General features: G+C 49.5%; 1 long non-coding RNA gene across 1 annotated transcript; it reads right to left on the bottom strand.

The window, feature by feature from the left end:
* Positions 1–10,498: 10,498 nt before the first annotated feature.
* Positions 10,499–14,313, bottom strand: LOC133235629 (uncharacterized). Its single transcript, XR_009732609.1, has 2 exons — positions 11,034–14,313; positions 10,499–10,673 (listed from the first exon to the last, which is right to left on the bottom strand). It is a non-coding gene; the product is annotated as an uncharacterized LOC133235629 (long non-coding RNA).
* Between the last annotated feature and the right edge of the window lie 2,628 nt (positions 14,314–16,941).

Here is a 16,941-nt window from a genome sequence, read left to right as displayed (position 1 = left end):
GCCGTCACATGGCCCGTAAAACTGCTTTCCTGAAGCCCTTCAGGGATTTCAGGGTTTAGAGCACGAGTTACCTGTCTCCACGTATTGGTGCCTTTACAGTTAATGCTGCCTCTCCTTTACCGCACCTGGTATCAGGAGACTGGCTTTACTGCACTCAGGTGTGTGGACTCAAGTTTGGTTCAGAAACACGGAGGCCTCCCAGGTTCCCAGTTCCTTGTGCCCCAGGGACTGTCAGCTCCTTCTCCAGGGCATATGGCCAACCCCCACATTAATTCCCCTCTACACCCTCAGCCTTGCTGCTGCTGCTGCTCCTAAGTTGCGTCAGTCGTGTCCGACTCTGTGCGACCCCATAGACGGCAGCCCACCAGGCTCCCCCGTCCCTGGGATTCTCCAGGCAAGAACACTGGAGTGGGCTGCCATTTCCTTCTCCAATGCATGAAAGTGAAAAGTGAAAGTGAAGTCGCTCAGTCATGTCCGACTCCTAGCGACCCCATGGACTGCTGCCTTCCAGGCTCCTCCATCCATGGGATTTTCCAGGCAAGAGTACTGGAGTGGGGTGCCATTGCCTTCTCTGGCCCTCGGCCTTGGCCCAAGCCTAATCCCTCCATCAGGCCCTACAAAGCTCCCTGCCCTCACGGTGCATCTCACATCCCACCCAACATGGTCTTTTTGAAGCCTGAACAAGACCATGCCCCGCTCCTCCCTGTGATTCCCCTCACCTGAAGAAGCCAGGCCTTGATCCGTTCCCGGTGACTCCAGGATCCTCATTCTTTCCAGATCTCACCTGTGTGGCTGCTGTCTGTGCCCATCTATATGGGCCTGTGGTGATCTCCTAAAATGAGAATTATTTTATATACAGATAATGGGGTGAATGGTGGCCCCAAAAGATGGGTCCCCCCAGAACATGAGAACAGGGCCATATCTGGGAAAGGGGTCTTTGTAGATGTAGTTAAGGATCTCAAGGTAAGGTCATCTAGGGTTAGGGTGACCTTCAATCCAGCTGACAGAGTCCTTATAAGAGACGAAAGAGGACACAGATGAGAAGCCTCGTGAAGATGGAGGCAGAGATGGGAGGGAGGGGACCACAAGCCCCAGGACCCCTGGAGCCCCAAAGCTGGAGAAGGCAGGAAGGACCCTATCCTGGAGCCTCTGGAGGGACCTCAGCCCTGCACCACCTTGATCTCAGGTGTCTGGTCTCCAGGACAAGGGGAGGATGAACTCCTGTTGCTTTAAATCACCCAACATGTGGTCATCTGTTAGAGAAGCCACAGAGAACTCACACAGGCCCTGCTCTGTAGGATCCTAGAAGTGTGGGTCTCACTAAAGGCAGATGGAGGATGGATTATAGAACCCTTAGAGTCAGCATTGGGCCCTGAGAAATGCTAAAGCAGTGGCTGGACCCCAAAATGTTGAGGGATCAAGTCTGAACCCTGTTCCTAGGGGACTGGCTGCACATGCCTTCCCAGGTTCTTACACCTGTTCACGTGGTGTAGTAAGTGTCTAGTCCTGACTGAGGACATTTAACATCACTGTTCACATTGCTCATTAAGAACCCACCAGTTACACAGGTGAAAACCCAGTTAGGATGCTTGCTACACCAATGAGCAATTCTGAAGGTGGTCGGGGGTGGGGACTTACATGCAGACAACAGCCCTTCCACTCTCCCACCCCTCCTCCACACTCCTGACCCCCCCCACCACCACCACCACTCCCACAAGGAGGCTCCTCAGCGGGAAGCTGGGGGACCACACAGAGGCATCTTGAAGTAAATGCTGCCTGATCCCTAGGCTAGCTGCTCCTGAACATTCTCCACCCATCCCCGTTAAAATACTCAAATATGTGCAAAAAATTTAGAGATGCCAAGGGAACATTTCAGGCAAAGATGGGCTCAATGAAGGACAGAAACGGTATGGACCTAACGGAAGCAGAAGATATTAAGAGGCAGCAGAATACACAGAACTATACAAAAAAGATCTTAATGACCCAGATAACTATGATGATTTGATCACTCACCTAGAGGCAGACATCCTAGAGTGTGAAGTCAACTGGGCCTTAGGAAGCATCGCTATGAACAAAGCTAGTGAAGGTGATGGAATTCCAGCTGAGCTATTTGAAATCCTGGAAGATGATGCTGTGAAAGTGCTGCACTCAATATGCCAGGTAATTTGGAAAACTCAGCAGTGGCCACAGGACTGGAAAAGGTCAGCTTTCCCGGCCTTGACCCCAGGCATGTGAACTGCGCCCGGGACAATGAGGAGCAGAACCTGGTGGCCTTGCAGTATCGTGGGCAGATCTTCTACCGAACCTGCCAGGTGGTCAGGCCGAGTTGTGAGCTGCTGGTCTGGTACGGGGCCAAGTATGGCCAGGACCTCAGCATCAAGCGGGACAGCAGCGGAAGAGCGAGCTCGCGGCCGGGAGAGGTGAGCACCACCCCTCTTCCAGAGCCCCACCCCATCCTGGGGAGCCTCCCTGGTCTGATTGCAAAGCTGAGTACAATCCAGTCCAAAGTCAGTCGAATAGCAATTAAAATGCCTCAGAATATGGTTCATTTCCTATGACTATTAGGAAAGATTTTTATATTAAAAAATGCTAGTTCTAATTTTCAATATTTTATGCAAAAAAAATATGTAACATCACCTTCTGCTGAGAGGCTTAGAAGCAAAAAGCAAGTTTTCTGGCACTTACCAGCTCTCTCCCCTTACCTGTTTCTTCCTCATTTCCTCCCGTTTCTAAGCGACACATGTGCAGTGATTGCATTCAGTTACTGTTTCAGTTTGTTGTCATGTGAGTTCATGCTCTGTGCCAGACAGGGCTCCACGCACCGAAACAGACAGAACCACTGCCGCGGGGCAGCATGGGCTTCATACCAGACGGGGGCTGGTGCTGTGAGGAAAACAGTGCAGGAAAAGTGCCTCAGACCAGGGTGGGCAGAGGGTGCAGTGTGGCAGAGGATGGTGGGGCAGGGTCTCCAGAGATAACACCTGTGGGAAAGGATTCCAGGCAGGGGAGCAGCCAGTGCTGCAGTCCCAGGGCCAGGAAGAGAGGCCATGCCAGTGGTCGCAGGAGGAAGCACAGAGGGAGAGGAAGGAGGCTGGATGGGACACGGAAGCCTCAGGGCCCGTGTCCATGTGCAGGCCCCAGGGGTCTTCCTGGGTGACACAGAATAACCGTGAGGCTTTCAGCTGCAAGTGGCATGTTCTCTGTGCTAAGATGATGCTTTGGTTCATTTTTTGGAAGAGACAGCAGCAGGGAGTCCCCTCAGAGGTCAGCTCATTGCCAGACATGAGGGGAGAGTGGGCTGGCTGAAGATGCTCGGGAGTGAGGGTGTGGGGAGTCTGGCTGGAGATGTATTTTTAAACAGGGCTTCCTAGTGCATGTTAAATGGGCTAAGACTGAGTGAAATAAATGAGGTATGAATACTAGTGAGGCTTGAGAAAGGACATGCTTTTACTTTCTGATTTATGGAAAACTGAGAGAGGAGCAATTTGTGAACCAATTGGGGCAGCAGGAGCCAGAGACCTGTAGTCAGTGGGACCTAGGCCGCTCAATCTCGCCCAGTCTGAAACTCACTTCCTACAGAGATCGACACAAAGGCTGCTCTTTGAACCAGGAGCCACAAAGTCAGCTTTACTCACACCTGCTCTAACCACCCCCTGTGCTGCCTCCCACATGCAGAGAGCTCCAGGCCAGGTGCCCCTAACTTAATAGACCCTTTCCCCTCCCAGGGAGCCGCTCAGGGGGATTCCCCCTAAGTCATCAAGTCTTATCTCTCGATGTCACATGGCCACTGTGACATGACTTTCCAGATACTTACACGCAGGGAAAGGTCCCTACAGATCCACCTCTGCCTCTGATGCTGCTGGAAGGTCCCTAGTCTGGGTGATATGTTGAAAAGGCCCTTGACACAAGCTTCCTGGATTTCTGTAGATGTAGAGAATAAGAATGGATGGAGAAGTGGACTGTAAAGACACACTTGATGGGAGACAAATCGCACACCATCAACACTTAGATGATCAGTGGGGTGGCCTTACCGTGGCAAACCCGCCACCTGACCAAAAGCTTCCTCTTTCAGCAGAACCGAAGCCCAAGATCCACCCGTGCCTCCTGCTCTCTGGCCTTCTCCAGTCAGAAGTTCCTCAGCCAACACGTCCAACGCAGTCACCCCTCTCAGACCCTCCTGAGGCCATCTATAGGAGACCACCTCCAACCAGAGGACCCCTGCCCAGGCAGTCAAAATCAGCAGCAGCAGTATTCCGATCCACACAGCCCGTGACAAACCTGAGGGTCGCGAGGCCAAGGACAGGCCCCAACCTTTGCTGAAAAGCATAAGGCTGAAGAGGACTTCAAGGGTGTCCTCCTACTCACCCAGAGGACAAGTGGGGGGGGGGGGTCTGGGGTGCATGAGAGAATCACAGAAGAGCCCAGCACAAGCCAGAAACTGAATCCAGAGGACACAGGCAAATTATTCATGGGGGCAGGGGTCTCAGGGATTATAAAAGTCAAGTACGGAGAGTGTGGGCAAGGATCCAAGGATAGGTCAAGTCTCATCACACACCAGAGGACACACACAGGGGAGAAGCCCTATGTTTGCAGGGGGTGTGGGCAAAGCTTCAGTCGGAAGTCCCATCTCAACAGACACCAGAGGACACACACAGGGGAGTAGCCCTGTGTTTGCAGGGAGTGTGAGTGAGTCATGACCAACAAACCACATCTTAGCCACAGGAGAATTACTGCAGCCACCCCATGCTTCAGCTCTAAGGGGGCCTCAGAGGAGGTCTGTGACCCGTTACAGTCCCCAAGAGTATGGGGAGAGACTCCCCAGGTGGTCTAGTGGCCAAGACTCCAATGCAGAGACCCATGTTCAATGCCTGATTGGGGAACTAGCTCCCACATGCTGCAACTAAGACACATCACAGCTGGATAAATAAACACATAAATAAATATTTTAAAGACAGAGTGTGATAAGCACAGAATTAATTGATTAGACAGACCTTCCACTTTCATGACAGGAGAGGAGGTAGATAAACAGCAGAGGGTTTCTTAAGTGTTCTGGAGATATTCACGCCAACTGCCTTCATGGTTTTTTGTACTCCTAATAAATTTTGTCTCCAAACAAATCTGAAGCCCAGACTATGTACTCATTTCCCCCTTATTACTGACAGCAGTGGGGTCCAGTGGTAGCTGAAGCCCTGGGAAGGCATAATTCTGGAGCCAACTCAGTTAGGTCACTGGACAGTCAGTTCCTGGGTCCAGGGAGAGGAATCTAGGGTTTAAGACAGACTCACCAGGGAAGAGAATTCCCCAGCCTCCTGGGAAGTGTGGCCTCTCCGCCTTATAGACTTTGGCTCTCCTTTGGCCTCTCCTGGTTGCCCTCTGTCTTCCTCTGACTTCTGTAGCCTCAAAGCGAAGGCCTCATGCACGTGAGTGTGTGTGCGTGTGTGTACCTGGCTCAGCGTGGGCCATCTGGTCTTTGCCGCTCCCTCAGGGTCATCACAGCATCTGGACTCCAGATTCGGCCACAGGGGTCCAGTTCTCAGCCTTGCCCTCAGCAGCTGTGTGACCTGGGACAAGATGCTCAGCCTGTCTGTGTCTCTATTCTCATCTGTGATACAGAGTGGGAGCACCAGCATCTTGGTCTGATGCATAAGCACAGGCGGAATCTGGCAGAGGCTGCTGAGAATGCAAGCACCGCCTCTGCTGTTCTTTGTGTTTTTTTCTTTAATCTTATTTTTTTAATTGAAAGATAATTGCTTTACAGAATTTTGTTTTCTGCATGTCCTTCAGCCCTCACACCTTCCAGGTCTTCAGAGCTAGACAAGGAAGGAGCTGTTTAGGCACTCGGCTGCCCTGATGAGGGGGTGTGAGGTCAGGGGTGCTAAGGGAGGGCGACCTCCCTTCCCACCACTGCCATTCCTGCTGAGCTGGGCAGCCCCAGAGCCCCTCCACAGACAGGCAGGGCCGACAGTTGTCCGCCCTGCCGAGAACAGAGCCTGGAGCCGCGTGTGCAGGAAATCCCTGTCCAGCCCCCATCCCACCCCCACACAGAAGGTCCTCGAAGCCCACATGGCGGCTTCTCTATGCACGGGCCTCGTACCTGTGTCCACGTGCTCTAGTCAATGCTGTTGCGACCTTGAAATTCTTAACTATGGAATAGTTCATCCTACACTTCCCTTTCCTGAGTGAAGTCTGGTGGACCCCAGGCTGTGCTGTGAGCAGAGAAGATGCACACAGCACAGGCCCCGCGGTGACCAGGCTGCACGTGGGGACAGGGTGGACACAGAGTCCTCCCCGGTGAGTGACGGTGGGGCCGCACCAGGAAGCCACGCTCGCTGAGACCCAGAGCTGAGCCCCGACACGGTGGAGGCAGTGGCGTTCTTAAGAGTCGACCACACCCTCCCCTCTGTGAATGACCTCGGCCCTGTCCTGATCCTTCCAGAAGGGGTTCGGGAGGCTGAAGTCCGCCCGGTCACCAGAAGACACCAAGGGGAGAGTGGGCCAAGGGGCGGTGGGGGAGGGTGCAAGCTGCAGGGCTGGGGGCAACGGCCCTCAGTCCCCTCCCTGTGCCAGGCTTCCAAAGTGTCTCTCCATGAACCGTGTCAGTAATAACCACCCACTGTTGTTTTCTCGTTTCTTTCATGCTTTCTTAGAGGAACACATTTGTCCGTGGCTTGGTTTCCCTACAGGAAGAGAAGCCGTATAGACTCCCCATCTTCTGTGGCTTTAGGCAGGGGCCACGGGAGGGAGAGTTAGGGGTGGTGCAGGCAGAGGGGCTTCAACTGAAAAATGGTGGGGACCCAGAAGAAACTTGCAGGGGCTTCTCACCTGCACCTCCCACCAGAGCTGAGCCTGGAATCCCCTGGAAAGCTGAGCAGGTCAAAGCTTCTCTCTCCCCTCCTCCCCTCCCTTTCCCTCAAAAAGCTGACTCCTGGGCCATTCCACAACATCCCCAATCCCCCATCACCCACAGCCCAGCACAGGCCCCCCTTGCAGAAGTGAGATGACCTGCACGGTGGCAGGGATGGTGTGTGACCCCAGAGCTTGGGGTCTCAGCTGACCTGGGGAAAGGGGGCTGGTGCTTAAAAGCCTCCCAGCCCAGGGGGCTGCCGCAGCCACAGCCACGATCTGAAGCAGCATTCGGGGTGGGAGATGTAAGCTGTCTGAGGTTCTCTTCTGTCCCCACGATGGCAGCCAGGCCTCACCTGACACCGTGACTGCCCTGCTAAGGGACATGGGACAGCAGCGGTCACTGGGACGGACAGCCAGCGGCCTGCGCCGCACGCTCCACTCTGACCGCAGCGGCCCCACGGCTGTACCAGCCCCACCTGGCTCTGCTTGGCTGCCAGGACTAAGCAGAGCTTGGTCTGGACCCTGAGTGAGTCGGTAAGGGCAGAGCTCCAGAGGCCAAGCCTGTCTTCAGCCACCAGACCCGCCCTGGTTGCCAGACTCATGAGCCCAGCCAGTATCTGAAGCCTTTGGGAGAATGACACCACAGACACTGACCTCAGAGCTCAGACTCCTGAAAACCTACTAAACAGGTTATTTTTAGTCTTTTTTTAAAGTAGGAGGTTGGCAGGAAGCAGGAAAGGGGATCACTTCCTTGGTGGTGCAGTGGTTAAGAATCCGCCTGCCAATGCAGGAGACACATGTTCAATCCCTGATCTAGGAATATCCCACATGCCGTGGAGCAACTAAGCCTGTGCACAACTACTGCAGCCATGAAATTAGAAGGCGCTTGCTCCTTGGAAGGAAAGTTATGACCAACCTAGACAGCATATTCAAAAGCAGAGACGTTACTTTGCCAACAAAGGTCCGTCTAGTCAAGGATATGGCTTTTCCAGTAATCATGTATGGATGTGAGAGTTGGACTATAAAGAAAGCTGAGTGCCATGAAATTGATGCTTTTGAACTGTGGTGTTGGAGAAGACTCTTAAGGCTCCCTTGATCTTCAAGGAGATCAAACCAGTCCATCCTAAAGGAAATCAGTCCTGAATATTAATTGGAAGGATTGATGTTGAGGCTGAAACTCCAATCCTTTGGCCACATTATGCAAACAGCTGACTCATTTGAAAAGACCCTGATGTTCGGAAAGATTGAGGGCAGGAGGAGAAGGGGATGACAGAGGATGAGATGGTTGGATGGCATCACTGACTCAATGGACATGAGTTTGGGTAAACTCCAGGAGTTGGTGATGGACAGGGAGGCCTGGTGTGCTGCAGTCCATGGGGTCGCAAAGAGTCAGACACGACTGAGAGACTGAACTGAACTGATTCTTAAACATCTTATTCAGAAAATCAAAAGACAAGCCACAATCTGGGAGAGAAGTACTCATATCTGATAAAGGATTTGGACTCAAAATAGACAAAGACCTCTTGAACAAGCCCATAAAAAATGAGTAAAGATCTGAACAGACACTCAGCCAAAAAAAAGATATACAGATAGTCAAAAACAAAAACATGCTCAACATCATACACCATTAGGGAATTACAAATTAAAATCATGAGATATCACATCACACATATTATTAGGACTGCTGACCTCTAAATATATGACAATACCAATCACTGGAGGCTGAGGAACAGCAGGAACGCCCCCTCACTGCTGGTGGACACGTGCACAGCCACTTTATAACACAGTTGGGCAGTTTTCTCTGAAGCTAAACAAACCTCACCTTGGGATCCGACAATCATTATTTCCAGTAGTTAAGAAAATGCTTTGAAAAATCCATGCCCAAATGCAAACAAAGATGGACTTATGCACAGCAGCACTATCCATAATAGTTAAAAACTTGAAGGCAAGTAGAGTAGGCCACTCCAAAATATGCCTCTCTGGTGTGAGGATTATTTAAGTTAGCTTCGGGGGGGGGGGGGGGGGGGGGGGCGGGGAAAGAGGACTCTCAGTAAACAAAGTAGCAGTTGCCTTTTGTGAAGGACATTTACAACAGAGAAATCTCTGCATTTAAGGGTTGCCTCTGTTTGCACCAGAAATAGAAGGATAATCAACTCAGGTAACTTGTCAATGGAGAGGTCCTGTCTTAAATCTACCAACAATTGTACCCTTCTTTACTGTGTCTTGCATGATAACCTTCCGTAACTGGCTTCTCCCATTCCCCAGGGTCTTACTTCTGTCTTCAGCTGAAGATGGTATTTAAGGTGGTGGCTTAGGATATTTCAGGGAGTGACTCCGTTTCTGTGGTAGCTCCCCTGTATACAGTAGGCATTTGTTGTTTTAGTCACTAAGTCATGTTCAACTCTGGGATCCCATGGACTGTAGCCCCTCAGGCTCCTCTGTCTATGGGATTCCCCAGGAAAGAATACTGGAGTGGGTTGCCAACTCCCTTTCCAGGGGATCTTCACAACCCAGGGGTCAAACCCATCTCTCCTGTTTTGCAGGCAGATTCTTTACCACTAAGCCACCAGGGAAGCATAGACGAGGTATGTTTCTGTTTTTTCTCCTGGTGACTTGTCTTTTAATATGGAAGGGTAGAGTGAAAATTGTTTTTCCTCCCATACATATGTAATGGAGTATTACTCAGCAGCACAAAGGAGTGGACTACCAACCCTCAAAAGGCATGGTTAAATCTCACATGTATATTACTCAGTGAAAACGCAGTCTGAAGAGACAGCGTGCAGTGTGACCTCATTTATGAGGGGTGGGCTCAGTCTGTGGGTCCTCCTGTTTCCTGGATCTCAGAGGGAGCAGGCTCCAGGGGGCCGTGGAGCAGATATGTGGAGTTCTGCTGCAGATAAGAAATTCAAACTGAAATAGAGACAAATATCTTATGATTTCTCCAAAACAGTTACAGAGCAATCAACTGGAAACCATATGAAATGAAATGATTGCAAACACAAACTGTAAAACTCACACCAAATTCACTCAGATTGATTAACATACATTTAAAATGCAAAACAATCAAAATTACATGTATATATAAGAAAATATACATGGCCTTGGCTTTGGTCTGAAGATCATGAGCTTTGAGTTTTAACACAGATATAGCCAATATACAAAAGAAAAAATATTGTGGACTTTATAAAATTAAAGATTTCTCCCCTGAAAGACCTTATTCAGAAAGTCTAAAGACAAGCCACAAACTGGGAGAAAAATATTTGCAAACACATATCTAATAAAGGATTTGGACCTAAAATAGACAAAGACCTCTAAAACAGCCCCAGTTAAAAAATAAATAAATAAATGGGTAAGGAGCTAAACAGAAACACCTGGCCAAAGGAGATATGCAGATGCTAAATATCATACAAAAAGTATACAAAAGTATCATACTACTAGGGAATAACAATTAAAATCATGAGATAGCACACTGCACCTATTAGCACTGCTGTGCTCCAAATATATGACAGTAGCGACTGCTGGAGGGTGAGGAACAACAGAAACCAGACACTCTCCTTCATTGCTGGAGGTTGCAGGAAGGGGGACCCCTTCCAGGGCCCGAAACTGAGCTCTCGTCTAACACTCAGAAATGAATTGTCCGAGGAGACACATGTGCTGACAAAGAAAGAGATTTTATTGGGAAAGGGCACCCAGGCAGAGAGCAGTAGGGGAAGGGAATCCAGAACAGCTCTGTCACAGGGCTCGCAGTCTCGGGTTTTATGGTGATAGGGTTAGTTTCCGGGTTGTCTTTAGCCAATCATTCTGACTCAGAGCCCTTCCTGGTGATGCTGAAGGAGGAAAGTAGGCTGAACGGGTTCCATCTTGAAAATCAGTCTCCATCTTGAAACCACCGTGAACTTTGGACCATATGCCTGGATGCCCACCCGATGGACACTAAATTATGTGCTCAGTATCCATGGAGACGACATACCAATCAGAAAACCGACCCCCAGATAAAAGGCCTCCAGGACTCGTGCGCAGACATCCCGTCACCAAGGGAGTGTACTAATTTACCCCAAAGCAACACAAATTATCTGTACAATGCCTATTGATATACGTTACCCTGTTTATCCAACTAAGACTTACTGCATATAAACCATAGCTAGCCTTGACTGTATCTCTCTGTGGGCTTGGGCACGTGCACTTACGGTATAGAAGGTTGTCACAAAGGCTGGTCGGGGTCCTTGGCTAAGAGGAGACTCTGCCTTGGGCCGGCCGGTGTAATACGTTGCACTCCACTATTTTCGTGGTCCTTCTGAGTGAGTTTGCTTCCTGGAGAGTGTGGCTACAGCAATGCACACCCTGTTCAGCCAAGATGGATGCCAGCGAGGGTCCTGGGAGGTGGTCGGACATGTGGTGTCTCCTTTTGACCTTTCCTGAACTCTTCCAGTTGGCGGTGGCTTATGAGTTCCGTGTTCCTTACCAGGAATTTCTGTCACAAAACAACTCATGCAAATGGTTACCATGGTGCCTGGCCAGGGTGGGCGGTTTGAGTCAGTGTGCTTCCCTAGCAGTGGGAGGCTTGTACAGCCACTTGGTAAGATAGCTGGGCAGTTTTCTCCAAAGCTAAACAAGTCTCACGTTGGGATGCTCAGTATTAGTCAACTGCTTTGACAATCTATCTCCAAATTCAAACAAGGATGAAATTATGCACAGCAGCACTATCATAATAGGTAAAAACGAACAAATCAGGATATCCTTCAATAGATGAACACACAAGCAAAGTGGGATACATCCATGTCAGGGCAAATAGAATATACCACCCCAAAATATGCCTTTCTGGCATAAGGAATATTTCAGTCTCATTTAAAAACAAAAAAAAAAAAAAAAACAGGAATCTCAGAAAACTCTATGGAGATTCCTCAGTTGTGAAGGACATTTACAACAGAGAAATCTCCGTATTTAAGGGCTGCCCCTCTTTGCACCAGAAATAGGATGATTAAACCTCAAGTAGATCTTTTCAATGGAGGCTGCTGCTGCTGCTGCTGCTGCTAAGTCACTTCAGTTGTGTCTGACTCTGTGTGACCCCAGAGACAGCAGCCCACCAGGCTCCCCTGTCCCTGGGATTCTCCAGGCAAGAACACTGGAGTGGGGAGCCCTGACTTAAATCTGCAAACAATCATACCCTTCTTTACTGTGTTTTGCATGATAACCTGCCAAAACTGGCTTCCCTCCTCCAAGGACTTTCTCCTATTGTTTTTATCTGAAGATAGTATTTTAAATTATGGCCTTGAACGTTAAAGGGAGTAAGTACCTCACTTTCTCTGGGTAGCTCTTGTATATACAGGAGGCATGTGCTTAGTCGCTCAGTCATGTCCGACTCTTCGAGACCCACGGACTGTACCCTGCCAGGCTCCTCTGTCCATGGGATTCTCCAGGCAAGAATACTGGAGTACGTTGCCATTCCGTCCTCCAGGGGATCTTCCCAACCCGGGGATCTTCCCAACCCTGGGATCACACCCAGGCCTCCCGCATTGCAGGTGGATTCTTCACCTTCAGAGCCACCAGGAACACACATACGGGAGGTATACAGGTTATTAAACTTCTGTTTTTCTCCTGGTAATCTGTTTTTTTCTTTTTTACAGGGGAAGTCTCTACCAAGAATCTGGAAGGGTAGAAGGAAAATTGTTTTTCTTTACAAGCATATACAATGGAACACTGCTCAGCAATAGAAAGGAATGAACCATCAGCCCATATATTGTTAAGTGAAAGAATCCAGCCTAAAGAGGCTGCACATGCTATTGATCTCAAAGAGGGGGCATTTATAACCAGGAAGGGTTAATCTTTAATTTACACTGGATCTGCTTCTGTGACTTCAACCCTTTTTTGTTATTATAAATATACATAATGGCCTGCCTCTGGGAGACAACCTGAGCCTCCCACCTGTGAAGGACGAACTGTAAGGAAGTGAGGCTAACACATCCCCCTGCCTGAGGCTTGCCATTCTAGGAGACATCTGCAAGGATTGAAAAGTCTTTTTGCTTTGTTTTCTCACCTGCTCCCATTTCTGATCCATAAGAGCCTGGCCACTAGGCCCTGACAAAATGGATGTTTTGAGGTACGAGCCTGCATCTTCTCAGTCAGCTGGCTTCTGAGTTAAGTCTCTTCCTTGCCTCAACACCTCGTCTCTCGGATTCATTGGCCTGTTGTGAGACGAGTGAGCTTGGACTCAGTAACAGAGTAAGCAGGGGCATGAAGTGGGATCTTAATTCCCTGCCCAGGAACTGAACCTGGCCAGCCTGGATGAAAACCAGGAATCCTAGACACCAGAGCAGCAAGGGCTAGGAGCTAGAAGATATTTTCCCTTGACTCTTTGTCCTAGGGAAAAATGCATTTATCACAGAGGCAGAAACTGTAAACACAAGTATAAAATTCATTATTATAGAAATAGCCTAACAACAGGTGGGAGAGCACATAGAGAAACAATTTGTTTCGTTGAGACAGAAGCAAGGGAGAGAAAGTGTGTAGGCAGCCCCCTGGTGAGGAGGAGCACAGTAAAGAGGTGGTTAAGTCATTCATACAGGCCAGTTCTTCCGGGTCTCTGTCTTCCTTCAGCCAGTTATCTGGTTTCTTTTTCAACCTGATCTACACTGGGACCCTCCCGTTGATGTGCACACACCCCTCAGCCAAGATGGATCTCAAAGTGAAGGTTTCTGGGAGGAGCAACTCATTATGGCCTGGCATTGTCCCCAGACCTTTAACCCACCCAAAGCCTTCCTGTGCACGTGTAGTGTCTCCTTGTCCCAAAAGAGGGGGAGCAGCCATCCCTGAAGCCTTTTCTCACGTAGGGCTTTGCCCCTCTTTGTCGTTGCCTTGACTACTACCTTGACTATTGCCAGGACTGTTACTCTAAGATGTTTACAAGAGACAAACCCTGGCTATTTGCCCTGTTTGTGTTGTCATTTCCATTTCAGAGGGCAAAAAGGAGGCTGACTGCAAATGCCTTAACCGGAGTCCAGCTATCTCTTGTCTCAGGAAATGCTAAGAGTTGTGAGTATCCAGCTGAAGCCCACTTCTTCATGCCCCTTGAAATGCAAACAGGAGGCCAGTTGCTAGTGTCTAACCTGGAGCCCAGCTATCTCCTACATCATGATGGCCCCATTTATGACATCCTGGATGAGGCAAAGCTGCACAGATAATAAGCAGATCATGGGGTGGGGGTTAAAGGAGTCCATGTGATCCTTTGGAATGGATACCTGTCACTATGCATCTGTCTAAGCCCACAGATCTGTATAGCCCAAGGGTCGATTATAATCTACTGGATTTTAGTTGTTTTGGGTGTAGGAGGGGACACACAATGTGACATCGCATCTAACTGTAACAAATACATAGAAAAACCTCACTGTACCGGACGAGGCAACAGGTGCTGACAACTTGGAAATGAGCAGAATCTGTAGACTAAAGGCAAAATGGAGCTTTCATAGACAGTGGGCTTTTAAGCCTGCTGTGATCCACATGCCTCTGCCTGGCCTCTCCTCTTCTTGCAACGATTCCAGTGACATTTCCAGCCTGGACCCTCTCCCAGACCAGGCGCATCTATCCAGCCACCGCATCCCTATCTCACCTGGAGGGTCAAGAGGCCTCTCAGAGGACTGTGATCCTGCTGCTTCCACACCCAGGAGACAGCCCAGCCTCCCCTGGTTGCTGAGACCAGACACGCAGGGCCTCCCAGTCTCCCACTTCCTTGTGCCCCAGTGACTGCCAGTTCCCCCTCCAGAGCCTACGGCCAGTCACCACACTGACTTCCCTCTATGGCCACAACCTTTGCTCAAGCCTGCTCCCTCCATCAGGCCTTAGCAAAGCTCCCTGCCCCTACAGTGTATCTCACACCCCATCCCAATGTGGTCTTTCTGAAGCATAAACTGTGGAACCACACGCTGGGGTCATAGGGCAATATTTCCAGAATTAGCTAAGCTCCATGACAACCACTTTCAAGGGTCATTCCGTTTGTCATGAGTCATTCTGTCCCTTGGACTTCCCTGGTGGCTCAGATGGTAAAGCATCTGCCTACAATGCAGGAGACCCAAGTTCAGTCCCTGGATCAGGAAGATCTCCTGGAGAAGGAAATAGCAACCCACTCCAGTATTCTTGCCTGGAGAATCCCATGGACAGAGGAGCCTGGTGGGCTACAGCCCACGGGATCGTGAAGAGTCGGACACGACTGAGCGACTTCACTTCACTTTTCATTTCACATTCTGTCCCTAAATAGCAAGTTCCAATCTCCATACTAGGCAAAGTAGGCAATCAAAAGACCCCCAGCCAATGATAACACCATCCCATCTCATAGGAACTTTGTCCTGAGACCATAACAACTGGCTGCAAGCCCATGAAAGGGGTCAGCTCTTCCTGGTCAGTCAGGAAGTCTGCTCGCTGTCTCCTCAGTGGCCCTCCCTGCCTCAGTCCTCTGTTCTCAGCAAATTCTCTCTTCTAAAATACTGCCTGCTCTGTCTGTGTGTCTCTCTGTCTCTCTCCCTGCCATGTAAGGACACAGTGTTACACATATTACCCTTTGCTCACCCTTACAGCACTCCCTCCCCCTTGGAGTTACATATCAGAAGGCCACAGAGTCACTGAACCGCTAGACTCAATTACTGGGCTACTGACACCAGCCAAGGGCTGTTTTTGACAAGATCCTAAGACCTCTGTTCCTCATCACTAAGTCCTGACTGCAAGCCCTTGTCTTATATAAGCCCCTGGACTCCTCAAAGGAGGGGGCACAGTTCTCAAGGCATGACCCTATGGGGTTCCCCTCTCCACTAGCTGGAAATTTCTATTAGGAAGTTCTGTTCTGTAACTTCAGAGTTAAATTATTATGCCTTCAAAGTTTTTATAAGGCATTCAGCACAGACCTTTTTCAATGTATAAATCGAGCCAAAGCAAAATTCCTATTTTTAAATAAGAGGTTCTGGGATCGCCAGAGTCGGGTAGAGCTGAGGAAGTCAGGCCCTTTTTGCCTCAGTTCAGTTCAGTTCAGTTCATTCACTCAGTCATGTCCGACTCTTTGCGACCCCATGGACTGCAGCACACCAGGCCTCCCTGTCCATCACCAACTCCCAGAGTTTATTCAAACTCATGTACATTGAATCAGTGATGCCATCCAACCGTCTCATCTTCTGTCATCACCTTCTCCTCCTGCCTTCAATCTTTCCCAGAATCAGGGTCTTTTCCAGTGAGTCAGTATTCGCATCAGGTGGCCAAAGTATCGGAGCTTCAACTTCAGCATCAGTCCTTCCAAAGAATATTCAGGACTGATTTCCTTTAGGATGGACTGGTTAGATCTCCTTGCAGTCCAAGGGACTCTCAAGAGTCTTCTCCAAGACCACAGTTCAAAAGCATCAATTCCACGGCACTCAGTTTTTTTATGGTCCAACTCTCACGTCCATATATGACCACTGGAAAAACCGTAGCTTTGACTAGATGGACCTTTGTCAGCAAAGTATGTCTGTGCTTTTTAATGTGCCGTCTAGATGGCACCCCACTCCAGTACTCTTGCCTGGAAAATCCCATGGATGGAGGAGCCTGGTAGGCTGCAGTCCATGGGGTCGCTAAGAGTCGGACACGACTGAGCGACTTCACTTTCACTTTTCACTTTCATGCACTGGAGAAGGAAATGGCAACCCACTCCAGTGTTCTTGCCTGGAGAATCCCAGGGATGGGGAAGCCTGGTGGGCTGTCAGACGTCTATGGGGTCGCACAGAGTCGGACACGACTGAAGCGACTTAGCAGCAGCAGCAGCAGCAGATTGGTAATAGCTTTTCTTCCAAGGAGGAAGCGTCTTTTAATTTCATGGCTGCAGTCACCAACTGCAGTGATTTGGGAGCTCAAGAAGAAAAAAAAAAAAAAACACTCTCACTACTTCCATTGATTCCTCATCCTTTTGCCATGAAGTGATGGGACCAGATGCCATGATCTTCGTTTTTTGAATGTTGTTTTAAGCTAGCTTTTTCACATTCCTCTTTCACTTTCATCAAGACGCTATTTAATTCTCCTTCACTTTCTGCCATAAGGGTGCTGTCATGTGCGTATCTGAGATTATTTCAGGCAGCCTCTCCTTCT

The sequence above is a fragment of the Bos javanicus genome, chromosome 22 (genome assembly GCF_032452875.1).
Source record: "Bos javanicus breed banteng chromosome 22, ARS-OSU_banteng_1.0, whole genome shotgun sequence".
Lineage (NCBI taxonomy): Eukaryota > Metazoa > Chordata > Mammalia > Artiodactyla > Bovidae > Bos > Bos javanicus.
The sequence above is the reverse complement of the archived record's forward strand: the minus strand, read 5'-3'. Positions and strand labels throughout refer to the sequence as shown.